At 44.1% G+C, this 14,006-nt stretch overlaps 1 long non-coding RNA gene across 1 annotated transcript; it reads left to right on the top strand.

The window, feature by feature from the left end:
• Window positions 1-13: 13 nt before the first annotated feature.
• LOC142870017 (uncharacterized) lies at window positions 14-11,008 on the top strand. The gene is made up of 3 exons (XR_012918538.1): window positions 14-184; window positions 5,125-5,283; window positions 10,110-11,008. It is a non-coding gene; the product is annotated as an uncharacterized LOC142870017 (long non-coding RNA).
• The last annotated feature ends 2,998 nt before the right edge of the window (window positions 11,009-14,006 follow it).

Here is a 14,006-nt window from a genome sequence, read left to right as displayed (position 1 = left end):
TAGTTGTTTGTCCGGGTGCGGGTCTTTTGAGCGACTGGACTGAAGTCCTCGAGTTCCCTCTGTTCAAAAGAGGAAGGCTAAATTCAGCACCCAGATGGTTCTGTAGACAGATCACTTTCCTCAAACATTTTATATTTTGCCGTGTCAACACTGAGGTGCGGATCGAGCCCCTGGGGCGCCGCGGGTAGGTCTGTGGCGGTGGGAGTGCAGTCCGTGGGAGTTTCTGCCTGTGGTTGGAAGTGACCGAGTGAGCAGGTGACCTCCGCTGTGTGCGCGGGGATCGTTGTGCCGGTGTGCGGCGTTTGGATCTGGCTGCGTGGGTCCTTGAGTGTGTGTGACTGGGACCGTTTAGCAGAGATACACACTTGTGTGACTGTGTAAGTGTCCGTGTGAGGAACTTTGTCGTCCGTGAGATCACCATTTCCGCCGAGCGACTAGTCATTTGACCAGAATATTCGGAAGCTTAAAGTTTGTGTGGGCCGGGCGTGGTGGCTCAGGCCTGGAGTCCTAGCGCTCTGGGAGGCCCATGCGGGCGGATTGCTCGAGGTCAGGAGTTCAAAACCAGCCTGAGCGAGAGCGTGACCCCGTCTCTACTATAAATAGAAAAAAATTAATTGGTCAACTAATATATATAGAAAAAGTTAGCCGGGCATGGTGGCGCATGCCTGTAGTCCCAGCTACTCGGGAGGCTGAGGCAGCAGGATTGCTTGAGCCCAGGAGTTTGAGGTTGCTGTGAGCTAGGCTGACGCCATGGCACTCACTCTAGCCTGGGCAACAAAGACTCTGTCTTAAAAAAAAAGAGTTTGTGTCGTAACTAAATTTAAGCATTATGTCTATGGGGAAATAAATGTGGATTGTGAAGGACAAAAAACAAACCAAACAAACAAACAAAAAACACTGAGGTGGCTTTTAAAGATAGGGAAACAGACCCCAAGGGCAATGTGACTAACCCTTGTTGCACCTGTGACCTTGCCGGGAACAACCCGCAAATATAACTCAGCAGCCAGTTTAATTGCATGCACTTTACTGATGACTGGGGTGGTGGAGACAGCCAGGATCCGCGGGGCTCGGAGGACGAGGTCCAAGCAGGGCCGGGTGGCGATAGAATCCTCCCAGGGAAACACACGCTCTCTTCTCTCTGTTGGGCATGATAAAAATTAAGAGCATGTCCCTGTGTGTAGAATTGAGGACTGAACTCTGATCTTTTTCTTTGCCCCCAAAATTCTTTTCTAAGAGGGCCTGGTGAGTCACGCCTAACAATGATAAAATGTCAGTAAACAGGTTTTCATGATGTATTTTACTTCCCAATCTGGTTCTGGTATAGCACCGCATAAATGATAGGAGACCCTTATCTTAAGTCAAGCAGTTCCTCTCCACTGATTCCTAATCTTTCTGACAAAGCCTAACTCTTTCAGCCAGTTGTCAACTAAAGAATCCCTAATCCACCTATGATTTGTAAGCCTCCTCTTTGAGATGTCCCACCTTTTGGGGCTAAACCAATGTATGCCTTCCATGTATTGATTTATGACTTTACCTATAATTCCTGTCTCTGAAATGTATAAAACCAAACTGTTACCCAGTCACAGCAAGTCCACTTACTCAAGGCTTCTTGGGTGTGGCTCTAGGCCGTGGTCCTCAAATTTGGCTGATAATAAACCTTAAATTATATTACAGAATTTGTCTGCTTTCTGTTGACAGAATAAAAGGAATTTTAATTTTCTACATTTTTCTTTCTTGCATTTTCTAAATGTTCTACAGCAACATGTACTGTAATCAGGAAAAATGTTAATTATAAAGTCAATGATTTTATGGAACACTTGTGCATTGTGGGTGGGAATGTAAAATGGTGCAGCTGCTGTGAAAAATAGTATGATGGTTCTTCAGAAAATTAAAAATAGAATTACCATATGGTCCAGCAATTCCACTTCTGGCTATATATCCAAAAGAATTGATATATAGCCAGAGACTTGGACAGATATTTCTACACCCATGTTGACAGCAGCATTATTCATGACAACCAAAAGATGGAAACAACCTAAACATCCATCAAGGGATGAATGGATAAATAAAACATGGTGTATATGGAATCAGATAACTCAGGGTAAAAAAAACCAAAAACAAAGAGAAGTATATGTAAATTAATATCTTTTATAAAAAAAGAAATAAAAAGGAGGAAAGAAAAAAGAAAACATGGTGTATACAATGAAATATTATTCAGCCTTTAAAAGGAAGGGAATTCTGATACATGCTACAACATGAATGAATCTTGAAAGTGAAATAAGCCAGCCACAAAAGGACAAATACTATATGAGGTACCTAGTGTAGTCAAACTCATAAGACAGAGAGTATTAATAGGATGGTGGTTGCCAGGGGCTGGGGAGGGATGGGAAGTTAATGTTTATGGGTGCAGATTTTTAGTTTGGGAAGATGGAAAAAGCTCTGGAGATGGATGGTGGTGATGGTTGCACAACCATGTCAATGTACTTAATGCCACTGAACTGTACACTTAAAAATTAAGATGGTAAATTTTGTTATGTATTTTACCATGATAAGAAAAAAAAAAGAAAGCAAAGGAAGGAAGGGAGGAGAGAAGGAGGGAAGATAAGAAAGGAATGTTTTGAGTAAATACATTGAGGTTTAGTCAAATCATAGAAAGACGATTGTTTTTCAATAATCCAGGTCAACATGGAGGCAAGAAATCCAGATACACCAGTCCTCAACACTCATTAATCAGACAAAACAAATCTTCACTCATTAATTCTACCTTAGACATATAGCCCCTTTGCTCAATTATAAGTAGAGCCTGGGTGCAGTGGCTCACACTTGTAATACCAGCACTTTGGGGAGGCCGAGGCAGAAGGATTGCTTGAGGGCAGGCATTCAAGACCAGTCTGGACAACATAGTGAGACCCTAATCTTCATGAAAATTTTTTAAAAAAATTTTTAAAAATTAAAAAAAAATTTTTTTTAAAAAGTTGAGTGTGGTGTCGTGTGTGCCTGTAGTCCCAGCTACTTGGGAGGCTGAAGCAGGAAGATGGCTTGAGCCCAGGAGTTCAAAGCTGCAGTGAGCTATAATTGTGCCACTGCATTCCAGCCTGAGTGAAAGAGCAAAACTCTATCTCAAAACAAAACAAAACAAAACGAGATTTGAGCTGAAGCCTAAGGTATGTAAAGGATCCAGAGGTGGAAGGATTGGTGGAAGGAGAGGGACGTTCCAGGCAGAGGGTCCCACAAGTGCAAAGATTCCTGAAGCAGGAAAGAGCTTCTTAGCATGTTCCAGGAAACTGACAGGAGGCCAGTGAGAAGAGAGGGGGACTTCCTGTCAGGGAAAGAAGGCTGAACTTTATTCTAATGGCACTAAGAAGCCACTAAATGATTTAGGCGAGAAGTGACATGATCTCATTTTCATTGAAAAGATCACTCAGGCTGCTGGGTAAGGCCAGTTGCAGGGGTGTCAGAGGAGAGATTGCAGGCAGGAGATGTGCAGGCCAGAGGTATTGAAGGCTGGGGCCAGGGTGATGGCAGTGGGGAAGGAGGGCACAAGGATGGACCTCAGATACATTCTAGGGGTGAACCTACATCCCTTGCTGATAAATTGGACATGAGGGATGAGGGAGGAAACATGAATGTCACCTGGGTTTTTGACTGGAGTAACTAGATATTCTGTAACCATACACTGAGGTAGGAAAATCTAAGAGAGGAATAAGTTTGTGGGAGAAAACCAATAATTCTGTTTGGGGATGTGTGTCTATTATTTAACATAATGCCCATTACTTAGCTGTCCAAGCGAGATGTCAGGAAGGTAAGTTAGATATGAGTGCCACCACACCAGTGCTGTCCAGTAGGAATACAAGGGAGCTACTTCTAACATTTTAAATTTTTTAGGAGCCACATCAAAAAAGTAAAAAAAAAAAAAAAAAAAAATGCATGAAAAATTTCCACTGCTTTTTGCAGTCAGCACACTGCAGTGATGGTGTTATTAGCATATAAACCCTGTTTCCCCGAAAATAAGACAGAGTCTTTTATTTATTTTTCTGCAAGAAGACACCCTAGAGCTTATTTTCAGAGGATGTGTTATTTTCCCCTCAAAGCCTCAGCTTGCAGCACGCACAGGATGGCCGGGACCTGACAGGGGAGCGGACCTTGTTGGTGGGGCTGCCCGCACCTTTCTGGTCACCTCTGGGATAGTAGCTGTCGTCAGGATGGGACAGATGAGAAAGGCTGCTCACCTACTTTACCACTCTGTGACAAAATGCATGGGTTGTGCAGATATGCTGCTCATCACTAGGTCTTATTTTGGGGGTTGGGTTTATATTGCACAAATGCTTAGAAATCCTGTTAGGGCTTGTTTTATGGGTAGGTCTTATTTTCAGGGAAACACAGAAGATATTAGCATTGTTAGCTTACCATGGTATTTAAAATCATGGGATTAGATGAGATTATCAGAGGAACATTCAAGATTTAAGTGGGCAGTGTCATGGGAGTCAAGGGAAGAAAGTGTTGCAAGAACAAGGACATGGTTATGTCAACTAAAATAAAATTTTAAGGCTTACCCCCGCACTGGCTGACTGAATGGAACCCCTCGTGGCCAAAGGAATATCCTGAAACTAAATTGTCTGCCAGGAGGAGGGAGGTCAGACATGCCTCATCATGCCCCCTCCCCCCTCCCTTCTTGGAGACGTCCTCTGTGACCCATTGACAGGCCTAAAGGTATGCAAGACAAACCTGCAGGTCCTCATTTATACAACAAATGTATGTCTCCTGGCTTATCTCTGATAACAACTCCTTATGTTGAAACATTTAGAGCCTTTAGACAAAGCTTCATGTCTTTAACCAATTATAATCCAAAGAATCTTTAAACCCACCTGTAACCTGTAAGCCCCCCCCTTCCAGATGTCCCACCTTTTTGGGCCAAGCCAATATATGCCTCCCACGTATTGATTTATGACTTTACCTGTAACCCTTGTCTCCCTGAAATGTATAAAATGAAACTGTGACCCAGCCACAGCGAGTCCACTTGCTCAAGGCTTCTTGGGAATGGCTCTGGGTCATGGTCCTCAAATTTGGCTCAGAAGAAATCTCTTTAAAATTATTTTACAGAGTTTGGCTTTTTTCCGTTGACAGTTATTTGTATCAAATGCTGCTGGTGAGAGGTGGAGAAGGATGAACTCAGTGTAGCAACATTTGGCCTTCCTAGAGGCTGTGGGTGACCTTGACAAGAGTAGTTCAAATAGAGCGGCGCAGATGGAAGTCAGAGTGGAGTGGGTTAAAAAGAAGCTGGAGGTAAGGAAATGGACATGGTGAGTGTAGACAATTCTTTTAAGACTTTCTCTCTGAGAAGAACAGAGAAACGGGAGATGTGGAGTCTGAGGAAGAACTGGCATTTGATAGGTAACGGGAGGTAGAAGGGGACTGAGGTTCCAGGTACAGTTGTGTGTGTGGATTTAGTGGAGGAAACTTGATCAGCTTGATTGCTTCTATCATTCCAGGGGAGTAGGAGGCAGGCTGGGGCTGTGAGCATATGTATGTTTTTGAAATATTTTTATAGTAAACTCATAAAACTGTAAGAGTCAGAACAGGCTTAATAGAGCTTTTTAACATTGGAGACTAGAGCCGGGTGTGGTAGCTCACGCCTGTAATCCTAGCACTCTGGGAGGCTGAGGCAGGAGGATCGTTTGAGCTCAGGAGTTCAAGACCAGCCTGAGCAAGAGTGAGACCCTGTCTCTACTAAAAAAATAGAAAGAAATTAGCTGGACAAAAAAAAAAATATATATATATATATATATTAAATTACTTGGGCCATGGTGGCGCATGCCTATAGTCCCAGCTACTCAGGAGGCTGGGGCAGGAGGATCACTTGAACTCAGAAGTCTGAGGTTGCTGTGAGCTAGGCTGACTAGAGCCTAGAACCTGACTAGAGCCATGGCAGTCTAGCCTGGGCAACAGAATGAGGCTTTGTCTCAAAAAAAAAAAAAAAAAAACAACAACAAACAAACATTGGATACTAGGACTCAGATGCTTGGGGCATAGTTCCATCTCTGTCACTTACTAGTTGGTCAGGAATGTTGAATAACACCCTTCCCTCCTCTAGATCTCAGTCCTGTAATAATAGTATAATAATGCCTAGCTCACAGACAGTTGGCCACAATGATACCCATACCCCATGAGGGATCAACAAAGAGGTCTTTCTAAGCAGTCCGAAGCCACTGGAAGAAAACTGTGGGTCTAACAATCCTTTTTTGTCCCTATGTACTCTGTGCATGTGACCATGACGTGGTGATGGACAATTGGACCTGCCTTTGCACTGTTGAAAGTGCCCTCATGTGGTCCAGCCTGTCTTGGCTCCTCTGTCTTCAATGAAGGAGCCAGGGCATTGCTCCCTGGGCATTCCTGTCCCCTGTAAATGGCCCTCCTCCCCCTCCAGTTCCCCAACCCACAGTAAGAGTCACCACCTCCTAACCTCCATGGAGGCAAAGAGAGCCCAAGAATAAGAGGCTGCCCAGGAAACTGAGTGATTATATAAGATTCTTACAAAGCCCTGTGAGGGAGACAAGTGTCCAGCAGGGAGGAGCATTCCAGGCGTCAATACAAAAAGGGACACATAGGCCAGCGGTGGCTCACGCCTGTAATCCTGGCACTCTGAGAGGCTGAGGTGGAAAGATCGCTTGAGCTCAGGAGACCAGCCTGAGCAAGTGTGAGACCCTGTCTCTACATAGAAAAAATTTCCTGATGTGGTGGAGCGCACCTGTAGTCCCAGCTACTTGGGAGGCTGAGGCAGGAGGATCACTTGAGCCCAGGAGTTTGAGGTTGCAGTGAGCTATGATGATGCTACTGCACTCTAGCCTGGGTGATAAGAGTGAGACTCTGTCTCAAAAACAAAGCAAAACAAAACAGGCTGGTCTGAAGTAATGAGTTATCTCACTTGATTGTTCACAGTCAGTTACAGATTGAACTTCTTGTTTTACTACTTCCCCTCCTCTTCACTACTGCACTTGACTAGTCAAAAAAAAACAAAAACAAAAACAAAAAATCCCCAAACAACAAAAAATAGAGACACACAGTCCATCACTTATACACAAATATGGAACCTCTTAAGATCAATTCCCTTAGGACTGTGGTTGAAAGCCCCACCCTGCAGTCAGGCCCTCACCACCTTCCCTCCCACTGGGGACATTTGAGGAAGGAACAGAGTGGCTGAGATCTAGCCTTAACAGAGGGAGGCTAGCAGATGGGAGAGGAGTGGAGAATCCCAGAGAGACTGTATATGTGCGTTCTCATCAGGAAGATGTGACTTTTTTTTTGAGACAGTCTCACTCTGTTGCCCAGCTAGAGTGAGTGCCGTGGCGTCACCCTAGCTCACAGCAACCTCAGACTCCTGGGCTCAAGCGATCCTTCTGCCTCAGCCTCCTGAGTAACTGGGACTACAGGCATGTGCCACCATACAGCCACCGCGCCCGTCCTAGGAAGATGTGACTGGATGGGAGGAGGAGATGTGACTAGGATGAGACTGGAATGTACAGTAAAGTCTGAAGGATGTGAAGGGATATGAAGGGGACTCAGGGCCACAGGACTGGGAGACCCAGAATGGGGGGCCGTGTGGGAGAAAAAAGTGGGGTATTGGTTGAAAGTACAAATACAATCTTATTTCCAATAATTAAAATGAGAGTGAGGCTCCTAAAAGATAAATGTGGGCTGGGTGCAGTGGCTCATGCCTGTAATCCTAGCACTCTGGGAGGCTGAGGCGGGTGGATCATTTGAGCTCAGGAGTTTGATACTAGCCTAAGCAAGAGCAAGACCTGTCTCTAGTGAAGAAATAGAAAGAAATTAGCTGGACAACTAAATATATATAGAAAAAATTAGCCGGGCACAGTGGTGCATGCCTTATCTCTACAAAAAATAAATTTTAAAAAAGAACAAAAACCAAAAAAGCCCCAGAATCCACATCTCCTGAAACTTTTGATTATATGGGTTATTGAAATCATTCTGCATTTTTCAGTAAGGAGTACTTATGGAATAATACCATGAAAAGCAATGCAGTGTGGTGATTGAGAGTAGCCCTAGAGCCATGTGCCTGGGTTCACATCCTGACTCATCACTCACTATGTGACCCCTCTGGCCTTAGTTTCCTTTTCTGCAAAACATGCATAAAAATAAGTCTTACCTCATAGAGTTGTTGAGAGGATTAAATTACTTATTCTCTCTAAAGTACTTAGAAGAATACCCAGGCACAGAGTAAACACTCCCTATATGTTAGCTATTATTAGTTCTGTACTCCATACTGGAGCTAACTGTGTATATGACCTGTTTTCTCCAATAGATTACAAACTTATGAGTACAGGAGCCACATCTTAGGCACCCACAACATTCCCAGCACCTAGTACAATGCTTCACTCATAGCAGATGTTCAATGTATCTTTTTTTTTTTTTTTTTTGAGACAGAGTCTCGCTTTGTTGCCCAGGCTAGAGTGAGTACCATGGTGTCAGCCTAGCTCACAGCAAGCTCAAACTCCTGAGCTCAAGCAATCCCCCTGCCTCAGCCTCCCGAGTAGCTGGGACTACAGGCATGCTCCACCATGCCCGGCTAATTTTTTCTATATATATTAGTTGGCCAATTAATTTCTTTCTATTTATAGTAGAGACGGGGTCTCGCTCTTGCTCAGGCTGGTTTCGAACTCCTCACCTTGAGCAATTTGCCCGCCTCGGCCTCCCAGAGTGCTAGGAATCTAGGTGTGAGCCACCACGCCTGGCCTCAATGCACCTTAAATGGATCAAATATATAGATTTTCTTAGATTGTCCCTTAAATTGGTCTGCAATGTGCTCCCTTCCTTTAAAGTCAGGGATTTTGTTTTCTTTTATTATTATTATTATTATTTTACCTCTTGGAAAGAAGCAGATGGGATTTTGTTTTCTGGTTTTGCTTTAGTCACAAAAGATAGAATAGGAAGAAAGAAGACAGATGAAGGAGGGCGGATGACAGAGTGAAAATTTGGTTTCATGGGCCTGGCCCCAGGAGCAGGAGTGGATGGGAGTCACATCAAGCAATAGACTAAACTGGGCTTGTCCTCTGTGCTGGCAGCTGGGTCCCGCCTGCTGCCTCTGCTGTGCCAATGTGTGGTCATCCACCAGGTGCAGGTGAGACTTCTTACCACACCCCTTTCGTCCTCCTGCCCACCGGCCTAGTAGGAAGGTGTTGCCACCAGACTCCAGGAGCTGGCTGGGCTCCTTCAATTTCCTCTCTTCTACCCTCACCAGCTGTGCCATGTCTGTGACCTCACCAAGACACTCCTGGGGGGCCTGCTGCCGGCTCACCGATACCCTCTGCCAACCACACTGTGTCCTCTCCCTACATACACAGATACACACCCACACTGAGTGTCCCCTCCCTACACACACACAAATCCACCCAACACTGCCTCCCCCCCTACTCATGGGCACACATCAGCCTCTCTAGCTATTTAGGTTGGTGCAAAAGTAATTGTGGTTTTAGCATTGTTGACATTGGCCGTTTGATATTGGAATACATTCTTAAATAAATGTGTTGCCAAAAACTCGGCACTTGTCCATGAGGCCAAAGAAGAACAAGGACAAGCAGTTTGAGGGGGAAGGAAAGAGAGTTTACTTTGCCAGCAAAGGAGGAAAAATGGGAGACCTTCTCCTCTCAAAATCCCAAATTTCCTGAAAATTCACAGAAATACAGAGCTTTTAAAGGGTGTGTTCTCAGCTTCAGGCAATTACTGTTAAACTACACTTGATAATTCTGATCATCCCATCTCTGGGGAGGACAATCTCGTGCCCTCCACCTGGGATCTGCATTTACCAGGTTGGGCTGGGCCCTCTCCTGTTGCACAGATAAACAAAAGACTTACCCTCCCCCTCCCAACCACTGGCCTGAGGTAGGGATGCAGGCTTTAGAGACAGAAAATATTTTTCCCTGGCCATTCCCTCTGTTACAATTGTGTTATGTTACACATCATTTTAATGCACATTTCTCACTTTATTTGTTTTGCTAATGATTTATTACTTGCTGTTTATTTGATATTTATTTTAAACTATGGAAATGATGGTAGACAAAAAGCAAATTCAAGAGATTTTCTTATTTGATCTCAAGACGGGTTGTAAAGCAGTGGAGACAACTCGCAATATCAACAACACATTTGGCCCAGGAACTGCTAACACGTGCAGGGCAGTGGTGGTTCAAGAAGTTTTTCAAAGGAGAGGAGACCCTTGAGGATGAGGAGCACAGTGGACAGCCATCAGAAGTTGACAACGAGCAATTGAGAGCAATCATTGAAGTTGATCCTCTTACAACTACAAGAGTAGTTGCCAAAGAACTCAACGTCAACCATTCTACAGTCATTCAGCATTTGAAGCAAATTGGAAAGGTGAAAATGCTCAGTATGTGGGTGCCTCATGAACTGACTGAAAATCAAAAAGTTGTCACCTTGAAGTGACGTCTTCTCTTACTGCACACAACAACAATGAGCCATTTCTCAATCAGATTTTGATGTGCAACAAAAAGTGGATTTTATACAACAACCAGTGACAACCAGCTCAGTGGTTAAACTGAGAAGAAGCTCCAAAGCACTTCCCAAAGTCAAACTTGTGCCAAAAAAGGTCATGGTCACTGTTTGGTGGTCTGCTGCTGGTGTGATCCACAGCAGCTTTCTGAATCCCAGCAAAATTATTCCATCTGAGAAGTTTGCTCAGCAAATCGATGAGACACACCAAAAACTGCAATGCCTGCAGCTAGAATTGGTCAACAGAAAGGGCCCAATTCTTCTCCACAAAATCCGACTGCAAGTTGCACAACCAACACTTCAAAAGTTGAATGAATTGGGCTACAAAGTTTTGCGTCATCCACCATATTCACTTGACCTCTCTCGACAACCGACTACCACTTCTAAAAGCATCTTGACAACTTTTTTCAGAGAAAAGTTTTCTACAACGAACAAGGTGCAGAAAATGCTTTCCAAGAGTTCGTGGAATTCTGAAGCATAGAGATTTACATTACAGGAATAAACAAACTTATTTCTCATTGGCAAAAAATGTGTTGATTGTAATGGTTCCTATTTTGGTTAATAAAGATGTGTCTGAGGCTAGTTATGATTTAAAATTCAAGGTCCAAAACTGCAATTACTTTTGTACCAACCTAAAGACAAAAAATGTTTCAGTGAATTACCTTGTAGTTGCAATGATGTAAGTACCCTACATTGTGTGTCGCCGCTCTACATACACACTCTCAAGAATATCTGTAGGATAAATTCCCAGAAGTAGGATTACTCAGTCAAAAAGTAAATGAATTTGTAATTTGCCATAGGCATTGCAGAATCTCCATCTGTAGGAATTGTACTGCTTTGAATTCTCACAAGCAAGGTAAGACAATACACATTTCCTTACAGAGGTACCAACAGTGTGTTTTTACTTTTGTTTCTTAAGTGAGAGATGTTATTTCAGTAAAATTTTAATTCACATTTATCTTTTTTTTTTTTTTTTTTTTTTTTGAGACAGAATCTCACTCTGTTCCCCGGGCTAGAATGTTGTGGTGTCAGCCTAGCTCACAGCAACCTCAAACTCTTGGGCTCAAGCCATCCTCCTGCCTCAGCCTCCCAAGTAGTGGGAATTTTCCTCATAGGCTGAGGTCCAAGTCCAGACTCAGCAGTGAAAAGGCAGTTCAGGCCGGGCGCGGTGGCTCACGCTGGTAATCCTAGCACTCTGGGAGGCCGAGGCGGGCGGATTGCTCAAGGTCAGGAGTTCAAAACCAGCCTGAGCGAGACCCCGTCTCTACTATAAAAATAGAAAGAAATTAATTGGCCAACTAATATATATATATAAAAAATTAGCCGGGCATGGTGGCTCATGCCTGTAGTCCCAGCAACTCGGGAGGCTGAGGCAGTAGGATTGCTTAAGCCCAGGAGTTTGAGGTTGCTGTGAGCTAGGCTGACGCCACGGCACTCACTCTAGCCTAGGCAAGAAAGCGAGACTCTGTCTCAAAAAAAAAAAAAAAAAAAAAAAAAAAGGCAGTTCAGGGTGCCCTCACTAGCTGAATGCATGAGTAACTGTTTACAAATCCCCAGGAGTTTGAGGTTGCAGTGAGCCATGATGATGCCACTGCACTCTACCCGGGGTGGGGTGATATAGCAAGACTCTGTCTCAAAAAAAAAAAAAAAAAAAAAGTCCTAAAAATAGAAAAGGTACAGTAAAAATATATAGTATGGAGTTGGTAGGACTGGAAGTTTCTCCCAGTGAGTCAATTAGTGAGTGGTGAGAGAATGTGAGGGCCTAGGATGTTACCGTATACGACTGTAGACTATAAACAATGTACACTTAGATACACTCAGTTTATAAAAAATGTTATTTCTTCAATAATAAATTAACCTTAGTTTACTGTAATATTTTACTTGTAAACCCTTAAATGTTTTAAAGCTTTTTTTTTTTGAGACAGAGTCTCACTCTGTAGCCCGGGCTAGAGTGCTGGGGCGTCAGCCTAGCTCACAGCAACCTCTAACTCCTGGGCTCAAGCAATCCTTCTGCCTCAGCCTCCCGTGTAGCTGGGACTACAGGCATGCGCCACCGTACCCGGCTAATTTTTTCTATTTGTAGCTGTTTAGCTAATTTCTTTCTATTTATAGTAGAGACGGGGTCTTGCTCTTACTCAGGCTGGTCTTGAACTCCTGAGCTCAAGCAATCCTCTGGCCTCTGCCTCCCAGAGTGCTAGGATTACAGGCGAGAGCCACCACGCCTGGTCTAAAACTTTTTGACTCTGTAATAACACTTAAAATACAAACATTGTCCAGCTGCACAAAAATAATTTCTTTCTTTATATCCTTAATCAAAGAGCTTTTTTCTATTTAAAAATTTTTACTGGCCAGGTGCAGTGGCTCACGCCTGTAATCCTAGCACTTTGGTAGGCCAAGGCCGGAGGATTGCTTGAGCTCAGGAGTTCGAGACCAGCCTGAGCAAGATCGAGACCCCGTCTCTACTATAAATAGAAAGAAATTAGCCAAACAACTACAAATAGAAAAAATTAGCCGGGTGTGGTAGCGCGTGCCTATAGTCCCAGCTACTTGGGAGGCTGAGGCAGGAGGATGGCTTGAGCCCAGGAGTTTGAGGTTGCTGTGAGCTAGGCTGACGCCACAGTACTGTAGCCTAGGCAACAGAGTGAGACTCTGTCTCAACAAAAATTTTTTTTTAATTTTTTTACTTTTTAAACTCTTTTGCTAAAAACTAAGACAAAAACACACAGCCTAGGCCTACACAGGGTCAGGATCAAGACCTCACTGGGGATTGGAGGATGAGCAGGAGTCATCCAGTCTAGGGAGGAGGGGTGGAGGGAGGCAAAAGAGGAAGAAACAGGTTGTAAAAACCACAGAAGCACATATACGTGTGACAAGGTGACGTGTTAAGAACTGCAGGTTCTTAGAACTGCAAGAGCGATAGTCTTTCGTCTCTGTTATCCTCAATCTTATGGGACGATTGTCACATATGTAGTGTGTCATTGGTGGAAACGTTGTTATGCAGTGCGTGACTGTACTCTGAGCAAATGTGATTAATTGCTAACCCCTGACAGCTCCCACCAGGAGAGTGGAGGGGCTGGAGCCACATCTTGGTGGAGAGTGGACCAGAGACTCTCAGTGCGTGGGCTTGGGAGGATCGTTTCAGTGGTTATGGGAGTGGATCCTACCAAAGAAAGCAGCAGGGAGTACAGAAGAAAGGCTTTTCTTCCTTTTAATCCTAATAGTCCTAATCTTAATTCAGTTTCTAAACCAGATGAACATTTAGATTGACCCCAGGAAAAAAACTAACTAGGAAAAAGAGATAAGTCGTCTATTTGTGAGGTGACCCATCCAGCATGGAAGCTAGGATCAAAAGGAACAGCAGCAGGACCTTCATCCTGAGAGCAGGACCAGGCACTTCCAGAGAGCAGGAGGCTGGCCCGGTGGCGAGAGCAACTTCTGGTTTCTGCAGAGGCCCAGGCCTGTGCCTGTATATACAGCACTTACTTGGG

The sequence above is a fragment of the Microcebus murinus genome, chromosome 3, assembly GCF_040939455.1.
Source record: "Microcebus murinus isolate Inina chromosome 3, M.murinus_Inina_mat1.0, whole genome shotgun sequence".
Taxonomy (NCBI): Eukaryota; Metazoa; Chordata; class Mammalia; order Primates; family Cheirogaleidae; genus Microcebus; species Microcebus murinus.
The sequence above is the reverse complement of the archived record's forward strand: the minus strand, read 5'-3'. Positions and strand labels throughout refer to the sequence as shown.